The sequence below is a fragment of the Thalassophryne amazonica genome, chromosome 22, assembly GCF_902500255.1.
Source record: "Thalassophryne amazonica chromosome 22, fThaAma1.1, whole genome shotgun sequence".
NCBI classification, from domain to species: domain Eukaryota; kingdom Metazoa; phylum Chordata; class Actinopteri; order Batrachoidiformes; family Batrachoididae; genus Thalassophryne; species Thalassophryne amazonica.
In genome coordinates this window covers 23,850,572-23,866,378 of record NC_047124.1, presented here as the reverse complement: position 1 = coordinate 23,866,378, position 15,807 = coordinate 23,850,572, and the positions used below count along the sequence as shown (strand labels likewise).

At 42.1% G+C, this 15,807-nt stretch overlaps 1 protein-coding gene across 1 annotated transcript in view; it reads left to right on the top strand.

The window, feature by feature from the left end:
• The first annotated feature begins 907 nt into the window (after nucleotides 1–907).
• Nucleotides 908–15,807, top strand: part of lrrc17 (leucine rich repeat containing 17) — a 53,292-nt gene continuing 38,392 nt past the window's right edge. The window contains exon 1 of the mRNA XM_034163405.1: nucleotides 908–1,108. The gene's annotated coding sequence lies outside the window, so the exon portion shown is untranslated. The remainder of the gene's footprint in view (nucleotides 1,109–15,807) is intronic.

Genomic DNA, 15,807 nt, shown 5'->3' with positions numbered 1-15,807 from the left:
AATGACTTTCCAAGGTAAAAAAAAATGGTTTTGCATCAAGATATGACATTTTGGGAGTAGGAATGTGTTGCCCGTAATGCCAATCGGCAATCCCTTGGGCAGAACGATGATCTACCCCTACCTTGTGATGTGTTGCCCGTAATGCCAGTCGGCAAACCCCTGGGCAGAAAGTATGATGATCTACCCCTACCTCCAGTGTGTTGCCCGTAATGTCAGTCGGCAAGCCCTTGGCAGAATGTACCATGATTTACCCCTATCTCCCGATGAGTTGCCAGTAATGCCAGTTGGCAAACCCCTTGGGCAGAAAGAACGGTGATCTACCCCTGCCTCCCGATGCGTTGCCCGTAATGCCAGCCGGCAAACCCCTTGGGCAGAAAGTACGATGATCTACCTCCTGATAGTAGTCCCCTATTGGCTGTATTAAGGTGATATAGGTGGGCGACACCTTTACCCTCATCCAGCTGCTGGATCCTCAATACTAGGGCACCTTGAGCAAACGTAACTGAGATTAAATAAATTATAAATTCACAACATCTCAGATCACTGTCGTTTATGTTCTAGCAATGTACTGATGCATTGCAATGGCTTGGTTTTGGCTCGTACAGCTGTCTAAACCAGATGGATCAGCACACCACTGCCAGTGATGGTGGGGGAGTTATTTTCTGACAGATGCCTGAAGATTCTTTATCTCCATCGCTTAATTCCTTTTCTCTCCCTCTTTCTGAGTACAGGGTTGCAGTCTGGATGTGTGCACATGTGCAGGTGTGTAACATTTAAACCAGAAGCAGCCTCATGGCTCCTTGGAGAATTAGTTTGACTTCCACCCACAGTCTCACTCTTCACACTGTGATCCAGCTGAGTGGGTGAAAAGGAAGAGAGAGAGAGAGAGAGAGAGAGAGAGAGAGAGAGAGAGAGAGAGAGAGAGAGAGAGAGAGAAGAATAAGCCAGTTGTGCATCCCTCACTCTGCACTAAGTCACAGGCAGACCAGCAGATTTTCTTGGCTTGGACGCAGCGCTCATGACAGGATTAGGAGCCGGGGACGCGGGACCAACCGGAGATCTGCAGGTCCTAGTGGATGAGTCGGAACCAGATCCTCTCCCTGCACAGGTAGGACACATATCTGCAAGTGCAGCATATCTATCTTCACCCTCCCATAACGTTCCTTTGCTTCCCGATGAGATCATATTTAATATGCAATAACATTTTTTTGGGGGGACAAGTCTTGGCACCAGTTTCCTGTAGTCTGAGATACGATTAGATCCTTGAAGCCTCTAGGATTGCACAGTATCCTGCAAGATGGCTTAGCCTCCTGTTTTACTAGATTTTCTTACATGTAACACTCACGCACTGACACAGATTGATTCTTATTTTGGTTCTGATGTTCGGCTGCACAAAGTGCATAAAAAATGCAGCTGCTGTCCATGTAGATTCACCGTCGGACAATGATCGCTGCATGCAGCCTGCAGCTTAGATGTATGTGCATGAGCATTATGAAATCACAAAGCTGGCTTTGCACTCGTAAGTATGAATGAAGAGCGCTGAGCTGACAGAGCGCAACACTTTATGACTTAATTCCATCTCATGGGATATTATTAGTATTCTTTTTTTTTTTTTTTGCACTTTTGCAAAGTATCCGCCTTCGTCGTTGAGGAACTGCTGAAGTCAGTTTTATTTTCATTGCACTGACTTTGTAACTGCAACTGGTGGTTATGTCAGTTTAAGACTAAAGATTAAAGCTGTATTGCCTTTTATTTTTTGCACTATTAAGTGATTAAAAAAAAGATTTTCATCTGCATCACTTTAATTTTGTTCCTTAGTGTTCAACTAAATGGGATCACAGTGTTTTATATCACCAGTAAGATCAAAAATAACCGTTTCTTTAAGCAGCTGAGAATTTTGACCCACCTGGGTAAAAATACAATGGCAGGATGCCATGAAACATTTCATGTGGCAACTAAATTTTTGACAAGGAAGAGATTTCCCGACCCGCAAACTGAATGCTGGGAAACTTGGTTTGGAAAAAATGTTCCTGACCATGAGTTGCCAGTGAAATTGCCAAAAGAAAAGAAAATTGATGGTTTTCAAGCTAGCCACTACTTCTGAAATCACAATCAAACTAGCGTTAATTAGATTTTTTTTTTTTTTGCAAGTCTTCTATTCCACAGGGTGCCGTTCTACTATGATTGCCCATGATCCAAAAAAGTGCAAATATGGGATGAAACGGCTTAACAGGCTGGCTTATAAAGTGCAGACCTGGCAACTCGCCCGAAAAGGAAAGAAAGGAGCTGCGCCCTCGGCCATACACGAGTGAGCTATTCAACTTTGAACAAAAACCGCAACAAACGCTGCTTCGGCTTCAAATTTTTACCCCGATGGAGCACTATCAAACACGTTTCAAGGTGTAGTCACTGCGAATACCCCGTTTAACGAAGTTCGGGCATGATTGAAGCCGTTAAGGCTTCAAATACCCGGACGTGACCACGATTTTGAGAATCAGGATGAAATTTTTAAACAGTTCAAAAACTGGATCCCGATTTCAAATCTGGTGCCGAAGATGACTGTAACTACTACATATACAAAGTTTGTTCAAGATTCCGAAAAATGGATCAAGAAGGTACTATGATGTTTCAAAACATGCCCCGATTTGCTATCCGGGGTTAAACATGAAGGAACGGCGCTCTGTGGAATAGCCCTGTAAGGTACAGTCACTTTAGCTATACAAGCGATGGCAAGTGACAGAGGCAAAGTGACAACTTAAGATTCATTTTCAATCAGACTCTGGGCGTTTGTAGCGGTAAGAGACAAGGATCACTTTGCCACCAGCTAGGCGGGGTCAAAACAGACTTGGAGTCTATTTTATGCAAATATGAGCAACACGACACCATGACTGCCAATGAGTGAATAGGCAGCGTTACGTCAGCTAGTTGTTCACTGCGATCAATTGATCCAAGATGGCGGAAACCAACCGTATTGTATGTTTGTCATATATTTTGTAAAGTTAGTGAGTAATAAACAACCCAAATCTCATGCCAGTTCGCGATAGTATCACGAAAAATGATTTTAATCGAATTAATTTAATCACTCGCGTTGTTTTGTGTGTTACCGTCACAAAATGTGTCATATTTTCGTGGTAGTATCACAAAAGGGGGTATGGTTAGCGGGTAGGTTAAAATAATGCACTACGAAATTGTGATGCTTTTTGTGATGGTATCACGACAAAAAAAAGCATGAGAATGGGTGACAAATCTAAATCTAAAAACGTTTTGCAACTGGGGTAACACCTCTGAAGTGATTTATGAGACATCTCACGGGGAAGTTGACGCGCACACCTGGGAACGGCCATCAAGCGACAAAACCAGCTGCTTGTCTATAATGCTAATGTTAGCATAGCATTATAGTACGGGTGCTGGGAATGGCCAAAATGGATATGTACAGACTGAGTGAAAAGTTTACATGTAATATTTGCGGTAGATTCCCCACTTCCGTAAATTAAATACTTGGCCAGTAAATTAGCTGTAACTCTGCCATATACTATAAAAATAAACGCACGTTGTAATAACTAGATTTAAATGTAATCATTTTTATACAAAATCAAAAGGGACTACACCTTTTAAGGGTTCATCTTTCATTGTGGACACGGTTTGAGTCGTGTCAAATGCAGACAGGTGTTTCTTGATCTTTCCAAAAAGGCTTACAACTGATCCAGGGTCAGATTTTTCTCCACCGCAGCGAGCTCCAAAGTTTGCCGTTAACAACACTCGCATATAGTGGTTGCACATCTGTGGAGGTTCATGGCAGTGTGCACGTTCAGCAAAATTACACACGCCGCCTGTGGAGCAGCGTGTGGTTTCACTCAGGAAGTCTGCACACACACACAGTTATAAAAAATAGTCCGACTTACTCTGATTACAAAGCACAAGAGTGCCGTTTTTTTTCTGCTCGTTCACATTGCACAGTTTATGTGGGGGGACGTGTGTAAAACTGCATTTGTACGCATGTGCACGTCGCGGCAACAATCCAAGCCAATCAACCAGATTATCCGTTTGTGTGACAGCTCTGTGAAGCGTCTCATGACAGATTTTTAAACTCCCTGCAGCTCTAATGAGGCCTGTCTGCAAGTCTTTAGATAAAATAAGGCAACTCTTCCTTATTTTCCACGCATTTAAAAATCACCATACCTGTAAAATTTAAGACTTCAAAAGTATCTTTAAATCCAAAATCACTGGCAAAGGAATCATTGTTATCTGCACCACTGCAATCGTAGGACTCGAGAAGCAAAAATGTAGCTGAGTCAATGAGTGATTCTAACCCAACGGGGTTTTGTAGGTAATAACTCAAAAATAATAAATGCTATCTTCTTGTAACTCACTATATTAAAAGAACATATAATGATGACAAACTATACTGTGTTTGGTGAAGTTTGAGGTAGCAGACTGATTGAAGCAGCAACTTTTGTTTTCCCCATGTCTTTTCCCATAGATGTGTCTGCCACCTGGTGGGTGGTTTGTGGATGCTGGCTAAATTATCGAAAATTATGATAAACTCCTGAGCTCTGAGCTTGTTTTATATGCATATGCAAATTTGAGATGACATATACAACTAAAACTGGAATTAGACAATAGATAGAATGTCTGGCTGGGGATGGCACAAAAGGTTTTCATCAGCATTACAAATTAGCTCAAGCTAACTTTTTAAACATTTCTCCAGAAGGTTTTTTTTTTTTAACATCAAGAGCAAGATTTAAGGCCTAAATTTGATGCAAACATCAGCACCTTTTTAAGCAAATCATAGTGAACAGTTTCTCTTGGAGAACGTAATTAGATGCAGCCAGGGAAGAAAGCGAGACTTCAGTGGTGCCTGCTTAATGTCAGCTGAAAGGGAACAAGCTGGTTGGCTGTCAAACACTCGAGCACACACACATTTATGTACGAGACGGTGACCTTTTGCCAGGGTTGACGTTGGCGTGGGTAAGTTTGGATCCCCGCTAGAGAGAGAAAACAGGTTTCACATAAACATAAATGCACATAGATCAGATTGCTCTCGAAAGGCCCTGGCGGGGCGTCGGGTTCACTATCTGCCCGTCTTGTGAGTGTCTCGTCATCTGCAGAAATAAGCTCATCTGGATTCACTTAGACTCGCGGGGATGACTGAGTGTGCGTCAATCATCGTCTCGCGCCGTGTTGCGGTTGGACTTTTCACCCCTCTTCTCCTTATGTTCTCACGGTCTGCACCATCAGCCTTTCCTCGTGCATGTCTTTGTTAACATTCCATGGCACCTCTGTTACAGACTGTGTGTGTGTATATATACGGGAAAACCTGCCATGACATCACCCACAGGTTATCGAAGACCGGGTTTGGGGCTCCAATGACATGGTTCCAAATGTTGCCATCTTGGCCGTGCCTGACTCTACTTATCTCCTGGCCAACCCGCAAATAGGTAACAGGGTGGAGTGTGGGCAATCCGCCATGATCTGAGTGGGACGAATGAAGCCTGAACCAGCCTGCCACCATTGGCGTTACCGAACAAGCTAAAGCTAACAGGCTAATCTTGGTTTCTGGTGTTTTTATTACACATTTTGGAGACTGGGTGGTCATTTTTATAAGAAGTGGCTTAGGTGCATACGTATCACCAAGCTATCCCTGCTAATTAGTGCTAACGGTGCTAACTACAAATTAGATAACACTAAAGTTCACTCAGCGGATATACTGGAGCGCAGGCTTCTTGTACTAACAGACAGTACAATTAACTGCACAGCAAGCCATATTATCTTCAATATTGTTATAAAATGCTCAGAAATGGTAAAAATGGTTGAATCCACAGCAGATAGCAGCCACTGCTAGCTGCTTCTGCTAATGGGGGTACAGCCTGGGCAGGCTGGTGCACACTGGCTGTCAATTGATGCACCACAATCCTCATTATTCATACTTTATGCCTTAAAATGCCTTGATAAGCTATATAAAAACTAATCCCCCGCACAGTTAGCATAAATGAGAAAACTACTATGGAGACAAAGTGTTTTTGTGCACCACGCTATAAGCATGCTTATTTATGCTGTAAAGATGGAGAATTTAACATAGTGTGGGGAGTGACTCACTTTTGGAGCCAGCCTGCAGTGGCCATTCAAGGAACTGCAAGATTTGGCACTTCTGCATTGGCTTCATTTTTCAGTACTGGAGGTTGAGGCTTGCCGGGGAATACAACCCCATTACACACACAGGTAATTGAACCCAAAGGAGACATCATCTGTGCAGGTTATGGGTGATCTGTTTGGAAGTAAAAAGCTCATTCTTTGGTTAATTCTCAAACTTTTACTGTTGCTATTTTTCTTCCCTATAATTAAAACTACCACTAGCTGACGGACCTACTGCCTGCCTTACCTAATCTAGTCTGTTGCATACCGGGTAGTGTCCTAGCAGCTAGACTCTAGCTGCTTGTCATTGTCTTAAATTCTTTCCAGTATAACTGAATTGATGCGTTCCATTTGGTCGGATTATGAATTTGCAGATGTGTCTGTTGAAGAGACAGTTTGATTGTTTGTAACTTGTTTTCGCAGCTGTTCCGTCCTTGTTCCTTTCTCTTGCCACTTTACACTGTAGACCTTGTGTTCTGAAACTGTTTAGTCTGGAGGCTTGAAGTCTTTCCATCTCCAGTACCCTGTCAAGAGTTATTGGAGCGTGACGCGTTCATGTGGGCTGCCAGCCTCGGTAGTATTTTATTCAGAAGCGCTTTATGGATAAACGATTTCCTTAAAGTAGTCATACAGTGTGGTCCATAAGTATTTGAATAGTGACAGTTGCCTATGTACACCACTACAATGGAATTGAAATGAAACAATTAAGATGTGCTTGTATTGTAGAGTTTTTTAGCTTTAATTCAAGGGGTATTATTTTTAAGGCAAATCATTTTTATATCCAGTTTTCAAATACACAACATATATGTAAATTCTGCATGTTGTATAATTTTCTTAGCAAGACACCATAGAAAGGGTCACAGGGTGATGTGGAGTATAGATGTCAGGTGGGAGCATGCGTTGCTCCATCCACCACACCACTTGTCGTGGTTCCTGGATGGCATCCCACTAGGCCCACAACTCGTTCCTCCACACCTCTTGCAAGTCACTATCTATGTTCTTTTGGCCTTCTCCAGGTACTAGTTTTTCAACACTAAGACATGTCCAGTGAAACAAGAGCTAATTAACCACTTGTTTGGCACAAAGTAATTTCAAAGGTATTCAAGGATCCTCGACATCTACGAGGTCTGTTAGAAAAGTATCCGTCCTTTTTATTTTTTTCAAAAACCTGATGGATTTGAATCACGTGTCCTTGCATGAGCCAACCTTGAAACCTTCGTGCGCATGTGTGATTTTTTTCACGCCTGTCGGTTGCATCATTTGCTTGTAAGCAGCCTTTGTGTGAGGATGGGTGTAGTCTCTCATCGTTTTTTCTTTGCAAGGAAATGGCAGAACGACTGGAGCAGCACGTCTGCATCAAATTTTGGCACAAACTGGGCAATAGCCAGGTGGAATCTATTTGGATTATTCAGACGGCTTTCGGTGACGATCCTCTGGGCATCACACAGATTAAGGAGTGGTACAACCGGTTTAAAGACGGCCGCACAATGGTGGAGGGCGCGCCGCGCTCCGATCGGCATCAACACGCTGAAACGACCGGATCATTTCCAAAGTGAACGCTGTGGTGATGTGGGACCGTCGTGTGATTATTCGAGAAATTGCGGATGAGGTGGACATCAGCACTTTTTCAGCACATTCCACTGTGAAAGAAGATTTTGCCATGAAAAGAGCGGCGGCGAAATTCATCGCACGAAGCTGATGGCGCAGCGACAGCGCCTCCGTGTTGAAGTCTCACAGGACATGTTGTGACATGCCCAGACTCGTCACCATATCGGAAGATTCAGATGGCTTTCGGTGGCTTTTCAGTCGTGTGACTATCCGAGAAATTGTGGACAAGCTGGACATGTCAGGGCAGTTTGCAACATGTCCTGTGAAGCTTCATCACGGAGGCGCTGTTGCTGCGCCATCAGCTTCGTGCCGATGATTCACCGCCACTCTTTTCATGGCAAAATCTTCTTTCACAGTGAATGTGCCGAAAAAGTGCTGGTGTCCACTTCTTCAGCAATTTCTTGAATAATCACACGACGGTCCCACATCACCACAGCGTTCACTTTGGAAATGATCTGGTCGTTTTCAGCGTGTTGAGTGCCGATCAGAGCGTGGCGCACCCTCCACCGTTGTGCGGACGTCTTTAAATCGGTTGTACCACTCCTTAATCTGTGTGATGCCCAGAGGATCGTCACCGAAAGCTGTCTGAATAATCCGAATGGTTTCCACCTGGCTGTTGCCCAGTTTGTGGCAAAATTTGATGCAGTCATGCTGCTCCTGTTATATGGCTGGGGGGGGCCTGGCTGCCGGTTTGTTTGTCTTTTTGTTTTCCTCCCAGGTGGCGTGCATTTGGGACTGAGTGGCTGTGTTGCTGAGGCTGTCAGGACCTCACCCTGATCACCTGCGACTCTCAGGACTCACAGCTGAGGTGCATCTGGCTGGATTGGAGCATGTTGGCATTTAAGACTGGAGTGCACAGTGTGTATTTGCCAGAGCTCGACCTTGTGACCAGACGGGTGAGATCGTCGTCTCGGGAGCCATCTCATCAGCAGCGATGCTGAGAGAAACGTCCAGGTTTGATGCACAGTCTGTGAAAGAGGAGGGGGTGAGGTCTCACGCTCGTCAGCACACTCTGAGGTACGTTAGATTTTGTGACTAACAGTTATACAGTCAGTAAATGTGGTGTCCCTCACACCTTATTGTATTGAGCTGTTTGTTAGTCATGTATCAGCTTCCACTGCGGTGGAGTTTTGTGAACCGGATGTTCCATGCCTGCAGGTTGGGAAGCTGATCAGTAATCAAGCCAGGAAGTGTTTGCTGTTTGTACACCTTTAAGTGTTCTGTGTGTAGAGTGTGGACTCACATAATGGTTCCTTCTTTCACAGACTCGGTTGTTGCGGCCACCTGGGGGGTGTCGGCGGGGTCCTTGGGTCCGAAACAGCTTCTGGCTCCGGACCGTTAGCGCTGCTGGGAGCGCACCACGCCAGGCCGCACCTTTCTGTTCTTACATTTTCACTGTTATGTATTAAATTCAGTTAGCCTTTGTACCGTGCTCTGCTTATTTCATACTGGGTCCTTCAAACGCTGGTCGGTTCTCCGAGCTGCGTCCGACACATAACAGCTCCAGTCGTTCCGCCATTTCCATGCAAAGAAAAAACGCCGAGAGACTCCACCCATCCTCACACAAAGGCTGCTTACAAGCAAATGACACAGGCGTGAAAAAAATCACGCATGCGCACGAAGGTTCAAGGTTGGCTCATGCAAGCACACGTGATTCAAATCCATCAGGTTTTTGAAAAAAATAAAAAGGTCGGATACTTTTCTAACAGACCTCGTAGTCATCATTACCCTAGGTGACTGGTTAGCATGCAAGAATCACAACCATACAGAAAGGAAGCACTAGGACCTACAAGACGTGGACGTTCATTCTGCAAAGATAGTGGCATCATCAAACACCTGTCCAGCAAACATGTGACTCAATAAACTCTTCCTAGGTGTCTGTTGACCCCAAAGACCAAGAGGCATTAAAGTCACAGACATACATTTTTCAGATTTGGTAAGACAACAACAACTCTGCATAGTTAGCAATAAACCTATTAAATGTATACACATATGTATAAAAAGATGCAGTAAAGTGCTCAGTGGTCTATTATGCGTCTTGTGAAAATACAAAATAAGGTACTTGTTGTGGCCAAGCTCTATGTATACATAGGAAATTTGTACATAAACAGAGTGCAATGAGGGGAATGTGTGCCCACATGTGACTTTTATTTACATTGTTTGGTCCCTGGTTTGGGACCAGTACGCATAGTGTTTTGGGGGTATTTTTGACTAAAGCCTTGAACATCTGTGTTTAAAACACCTGGTGACTTATATTAGTTCTATTTTTCTGCTCGAAATATGCTTACAAAGCCATTTTCACACAATTTTACCTCTTGTCTTGTCTTTTTGCCTGTGAGCAGAAAATAAGACCACCAAAGACAGCTGGCACATTTCTTGTGGTGCGATGGTTTTGGATTTATATTTGGCCTCAGACTGGTCGGAGTCGTAGCGTTTATATCAAACCTTTGATTTTAATGACAGGAGTCTGTACTAAACACAAAGTGGTCCTGTATTTTGACTGTGGGCCAAAAACATAGTTTGTGTGGCTAGAGTTTTACCCCAGTTGGTGAGGGTTTTTAAACTCTTCCTGTGTGTTCCAGGGCTTTACAGAAACAGAGAAGTGTCACCTGAAACCAACTAAATCAGTCACTCCTTGCGATGGGAAATTTACATTCAGTTGACATCACGGCAATTGGTGCCTGTGACATTTAAGACTTGGTTTTCTATTCCACTTTCTTCTTTACGGAAGCAAAGATAGTCTGTATCATGGTTTGTAAATATGGATGCAGTCTCCAACTATGTTTCTCTTCTCGTCCTTCGTGTTCTCCTTCCTGATCTAGGTGATGAGTGATGGCGCTACAGACCGGACTGTATGTGTGTCCTCTGGTCTAATAAAGCCAAATGACCCATGTGACCCCACAGACGGCTCAGAAAATAAACACAGACACACAGCATGTGTTCACATTCATCTCTGTTTGAGTGTCTGTCTTTTGTTTCTCTTCCCTACAATCCATCCATGCTGTTCCTGGACAATATGAATACTTCTATTTTATTAAAAAGTATGTGCTGCTTCAAAATTCGCACATTTCAGCATTTTGGCGGAAGTTTACAACTTCCTTTCCAAATTCTTTTGTACTTTCGCTACATTATGCACCAAAAATATTCTAATCCATATGGTGCCTTGCTAGCTTTCTTTATTATTTCTTTTTCTAGCATTAGCTTATCGTGATTTTGCTTGAAAATTTACTTCTGTCTTTATTTCTTTATAAACCATTATTGAGCTTTATCTTTCATGAAGTTCCTTTAACTAGCTTTTCTTTTCCTTTCACTTTTCTTTATACAGCTTTAGTTTGGTTTCTTTTCTTTTGGTTTCTTTCTTTCTTCTCTTTTGTTGCTTGCTTGGATTACCGTTATTGAGCTTTAGCTTTCCTTGCATTCCTTGACTAGCTTTCTTTCCCTTTAACTTTCTTTTATACAGCTTTAGCTTAGTTTTCTTTTGCTAATTTACTTAGCCTTTCTTTATTTGCTTACTGTTATTGAGCTTTATTTCCTTGCATTCCTTTGACTAGCTTTCTTTCCCTTTAACTTTCTTTTATACAACTTTAGCTTAGTTTTTTCTTTTGCTAGTTTTCTTAGCCTTTCTTTCTTGTTTGCTTGACTGGATTAATGTTATTGCAGCTTTAGCTTTTCCTTGCATTCAGTTTGACTAGCTTTCTTTCCCTTTAACTCTTCCTTTATACAGTTTTAGCTTACATTTCGTTTGCTAACTTTCTTTTGCTAGTTTGCTTAGCCTTTCTTCTCTTTACTCTTTTGTTTGCTTGCTGGATACCATTATTGAGCTTTAGCTTTCATGCATTCCTTTGACTAGCTTCTTTCACCTTTAACTTTCTTTTATAAAGCTTTAGCTTAGTTTCTTTTGCTAGTTTGCTTAGCCTTTCTTCTTCTTCTTTGTTTGCTGCTTGGCTACCATTATTGAGCTTTAGCTTTCTTGCATCCCTTTGACTAGCTTTCTTTCCCTTAACTTCTCTTTACTACAGTTTTAGCTTAGTTTTCTTTCTTCTAACTTTCTTTTTGCTAGTTTACATAGCCTTTCTTTCTTTCTTTGCTTACTATTATTATTGAGCTTAATCTTTCCTTAAGTCCTTTGGCCAGCAACTTGTTTTCTTGTGCTGGAGTTTCCTCTCCATTGTGGTGGTACATACAGGGAAAATTACAAAAACTGTGTGTCTGTCCAACTGCCTGGCCCTGAGGGTAGCGCCGCAATGCTCAAGAGTGACTCAGCTTTAATTACCGCCTCCTGGTCTTACTGAAAATTGCTTCCCATGATTAGGCGATGTCAGACTAACTTAATTAAATCAGATTAGTTGAAACCTACTTTTGTATGATTACAAAACAATAGCTGCTGCATCAAGCTTCTGGCCCCTCCATTTTAATAAACCAGGTGAACAAATATAGTATTGTCAATCCCTAATGAGATCTATATAGCAATAATCAAATAATGAAATCACTGAAGGAATATTGCTGAAAATATTTAGAAAATGGAAGAAAATAAAATGGCTTCAGGTTTCTTCCTACATGTGCTAACATGTTCACAAAATTGTTTACATACATTAGTATTTATGTATGTCTAAGCCTCTGTGAGCCAGCACTGTCAAAATGTTGTTACAAACACTCAAATAAATTGAAATTCTAATAAATGATATGAATTAAATTGCTTCCAAATATATCTAGTGGTGTTCATGGTAGTGTTAGCTTCTCCACAATGGTGCTGTCTGGATTTCTAGTTTCACTCTGATGTTGTAATATGCTTCTTTGAGACTGAAGTGTGTTTATTATTAACTGTTAGGAAGCAAGTCGTTTCACACCAACGCAGCTCAGCGGAGCTGAAAAATCGCGTTAGCGGTCTGCTGCTTTGCTAACAGGTGTAGCATTGCTACCATGCAAAATAGTTCTAGCATCACTTCTGATTCAGATAGACGTATCATTATTGGGTAAAAAGATTCAACCAAACATTGGAGCTAAAATAAGCACAGCAAAATGTAACAATATAAATCTTAGTGTGAGTTTTCTATCATTTTTATAGATGGGTTAAACGTTATTGCACATATGTCACCTCTGCTAATAGACTCTCATTCTAGCATATGACCGACTGCTGTTATTTCAAATGGGCCTCAGATTCCTCCCGCAGGCCACATTTGTTCTTCCTTCCACAGACCATAATGACATATTTCTGTAGTTCATGTGAAGTAAAGACAGCAGTAAAAAATAAAGAAAATGGTATTGAGTTCAAATGGTTTTCCCGGAGGGTGGTTTACAGACATTGGGAAGCCACTTTTCCAAAGGGTAGACAGACCAGAGTGAACTAGGCCGGGCAGGAATATTAGTTAGAATGACTAATTAGGGTCCAGTATGGGCATGAGGTTACCACAGGGTTGGTTGGCTCAGTTGGCTTTTTATGGTCACAGCTGGAATGTGTCTTGAATATGCTCGTCTGGACACAACTCAAGCTTTCTCAGAAGTGCTAAATTTTTCTGCACCACAGCTGTGATGTGGAAAAGATCTGGGCAGGCTGGCTCAAATGATTTGGAGAGGAATAACTGGACATTAAAGGAAAATGAAGAATTATTGCCAAAATGGGTTGACAGAAGAGGAGCTTCTTTAAAAAGTTACCGCAACGCATAGCTAGAGTGTGGATTTTAGGATTAAACTCTTCCAGACTTACTCAAAATTATAGCAGAAATTAAACCTTTTCTGGCATTTGAAGCAAATGCCTCAAATGATTCACTCCGTGTTTCACAAGGCTCAAACTACTAAAAGAAACAGTTATTCACAGTTTTGAAATGTTGTGGAAAAAATACATTCATCTGAAAGTAATTCAGTTTTTTTGAAACATTCTGAACCTGAAATGTAAATTTAGGAAATGACGCAGTGTTTCAAATGCTCAAAACACTCGTGAAAAAATTACTTTTTAATGTTCAGAGTTTTAAAAGGCTGAGAAAAAGAATGAACTGTTTTGGAAAACTGTAATAGTTTTGTAATGTCAAAATAAACAATTGCACTGGAAAATGATCCAGTGTTTGCAAATGCTCAAAACAGTAAATGAAACAACTGCTTCATGAAATGACTCACTGTTCACAACACAAATCATGATGATGTGATGTGTAATGTAATGATTATTATAGTAACAGGCGAGAATGCACAGCAAATCCAATCACGATTGTAATAAATGTTAGCAATTATACCAATTTCTGTTTTCCCCAAATGTAAGAGTCTTTCTACATATTTTTGTAAGATAGCCACTTTCCCAATGGAACAATACCAGGTGAAGCAGTATGGGAAACCCAATCGCCAGTGCAATAATAAGTGGTTGAATTTCCCATTCAATTTTCACCACCACTGTATTGCAATATTTTGAGTTTCCATCCATTTTCACCCTCTTTTGTCATAATTATTGTAATAATAATTGTGTTTCCCATGATGGTTGAATTTTTGATTGCAATATTGGTTGGGTTCCCCATGGGGTCCATCTGTGTAATAACGATCACAGTAGCGGTTGAGTTTCCCATGCGTTTGTCCCATCTGTATGTAATAATGATCACAGTAGCGGTTGGGTTTCCCATGCGTTTGTCCCATCTGTTGTAATAACTATCACAGTAGACGTTGGGTTCCTCATGCGTTTGTCCCATCTGTTGTAATAACTATCACAGTAGACGTTGGGTTCCTCATGCGTTTGTCCCATCTGTTGTAATAACTATCACAGTAGTGGTTGGGTTTCCCATGTGTTTGTCCCCTCTGTTGTAATAACTATAACAGTAGCGGTTGGGTTTCCCATGTGTTTGTCCCATCTGTTGTAATAACTATCACAGTGGCGGTTGGGTTTCCCATGTGTTTGTCCCCTCTGTTGTAATAACTATAACAGTAGCGGTTGGGTTCCCCATGCGTTTGTCCCCTCTGTTGTAATAACTATAACAGTAGCGGTTGGGTTTCCCATGTGTTTGTCCCATCTGTTGTAATAACTATCACAGTGGCGGTTGGGTTTCCCATGTGTTTGTCCCCTCTGTTGTAATAACTATAACAGTAGCGGTTGGGTTCCCCATGCGTTTGTCCCCTCTGTTGTAATAACTATAACAGTAGCGGTTGGGTTCCTCATGCGTTTGTCCCCTCTGTTGTAATAACGATCACAGTAGCGGTTGGGTTTCCCATGTGTTTGTCCCCTCTGTTGTAATAACGATCACAGTAGCGGTTGGGTTCCCCATGCGTTTGTCCCCTCTGTTGTAATAACTATCACAGTAGTGGTTGGGTTCCCCATGCGTTTGTCCCCTCTGTTGTAATAACTATCACAGTAGCGGTTGGGTTTCCCATGTGTTTGTCCCCTCTGTTGTAATAACTATCACAGTAGCGGTTGGGTTCCCCATGCATTTGTCCCATCTGCTGTAATAACTGTCACAGTAGCGGTTGGGTTCCCCATGCGTTTGTCCCATCTGCTGTAATAACTGTCACAGTAGCGGTTGGGTTCCCCATGCATTTGTCCCATCTGCTGTAACAACTATCACAGTAGCGGTTGGGTTCCCCATGCATTTGTCCCATCTGCTGTAACAACTGTCACAGTAGCGGTTGGGTTCCCCATGCATTTGTCCCATCTGCTGTACTAACTATCACAGTAGTGGTTGGGTTTCCCATGCATTGGAAAAATAATGGAAAAATAATTGCAATAGTGACAGTTGGTTATTACAATGGCGACTGCAACCTGTTCGCTCTCAAGACACCCCCAGCCCCCACAAACCCAGACCTTCCAACTCTAAGTCTAGTCTGTTTAAACTGGCACAAGTCTTGGCCATGTGTTAAAATGTGTCTTTCATCAGCTATGTCATCATCCACTGGAGATACACCACCCTTGGGGAGACATAAAAACATGTCCACTGATTGGCTGAAGACAAACTGTCAAGTGAAATATGACATCACAGCTGTACAACGCCGCACTGAGCTTTGATGCTTGCTTCTACAGAATTGATAAATTGGCGCTTTGCGGTCTGGAAAGTGCGTCCTGTTACATGTTCTCATTTGTTTTGGTCTACAGTTGCCCAA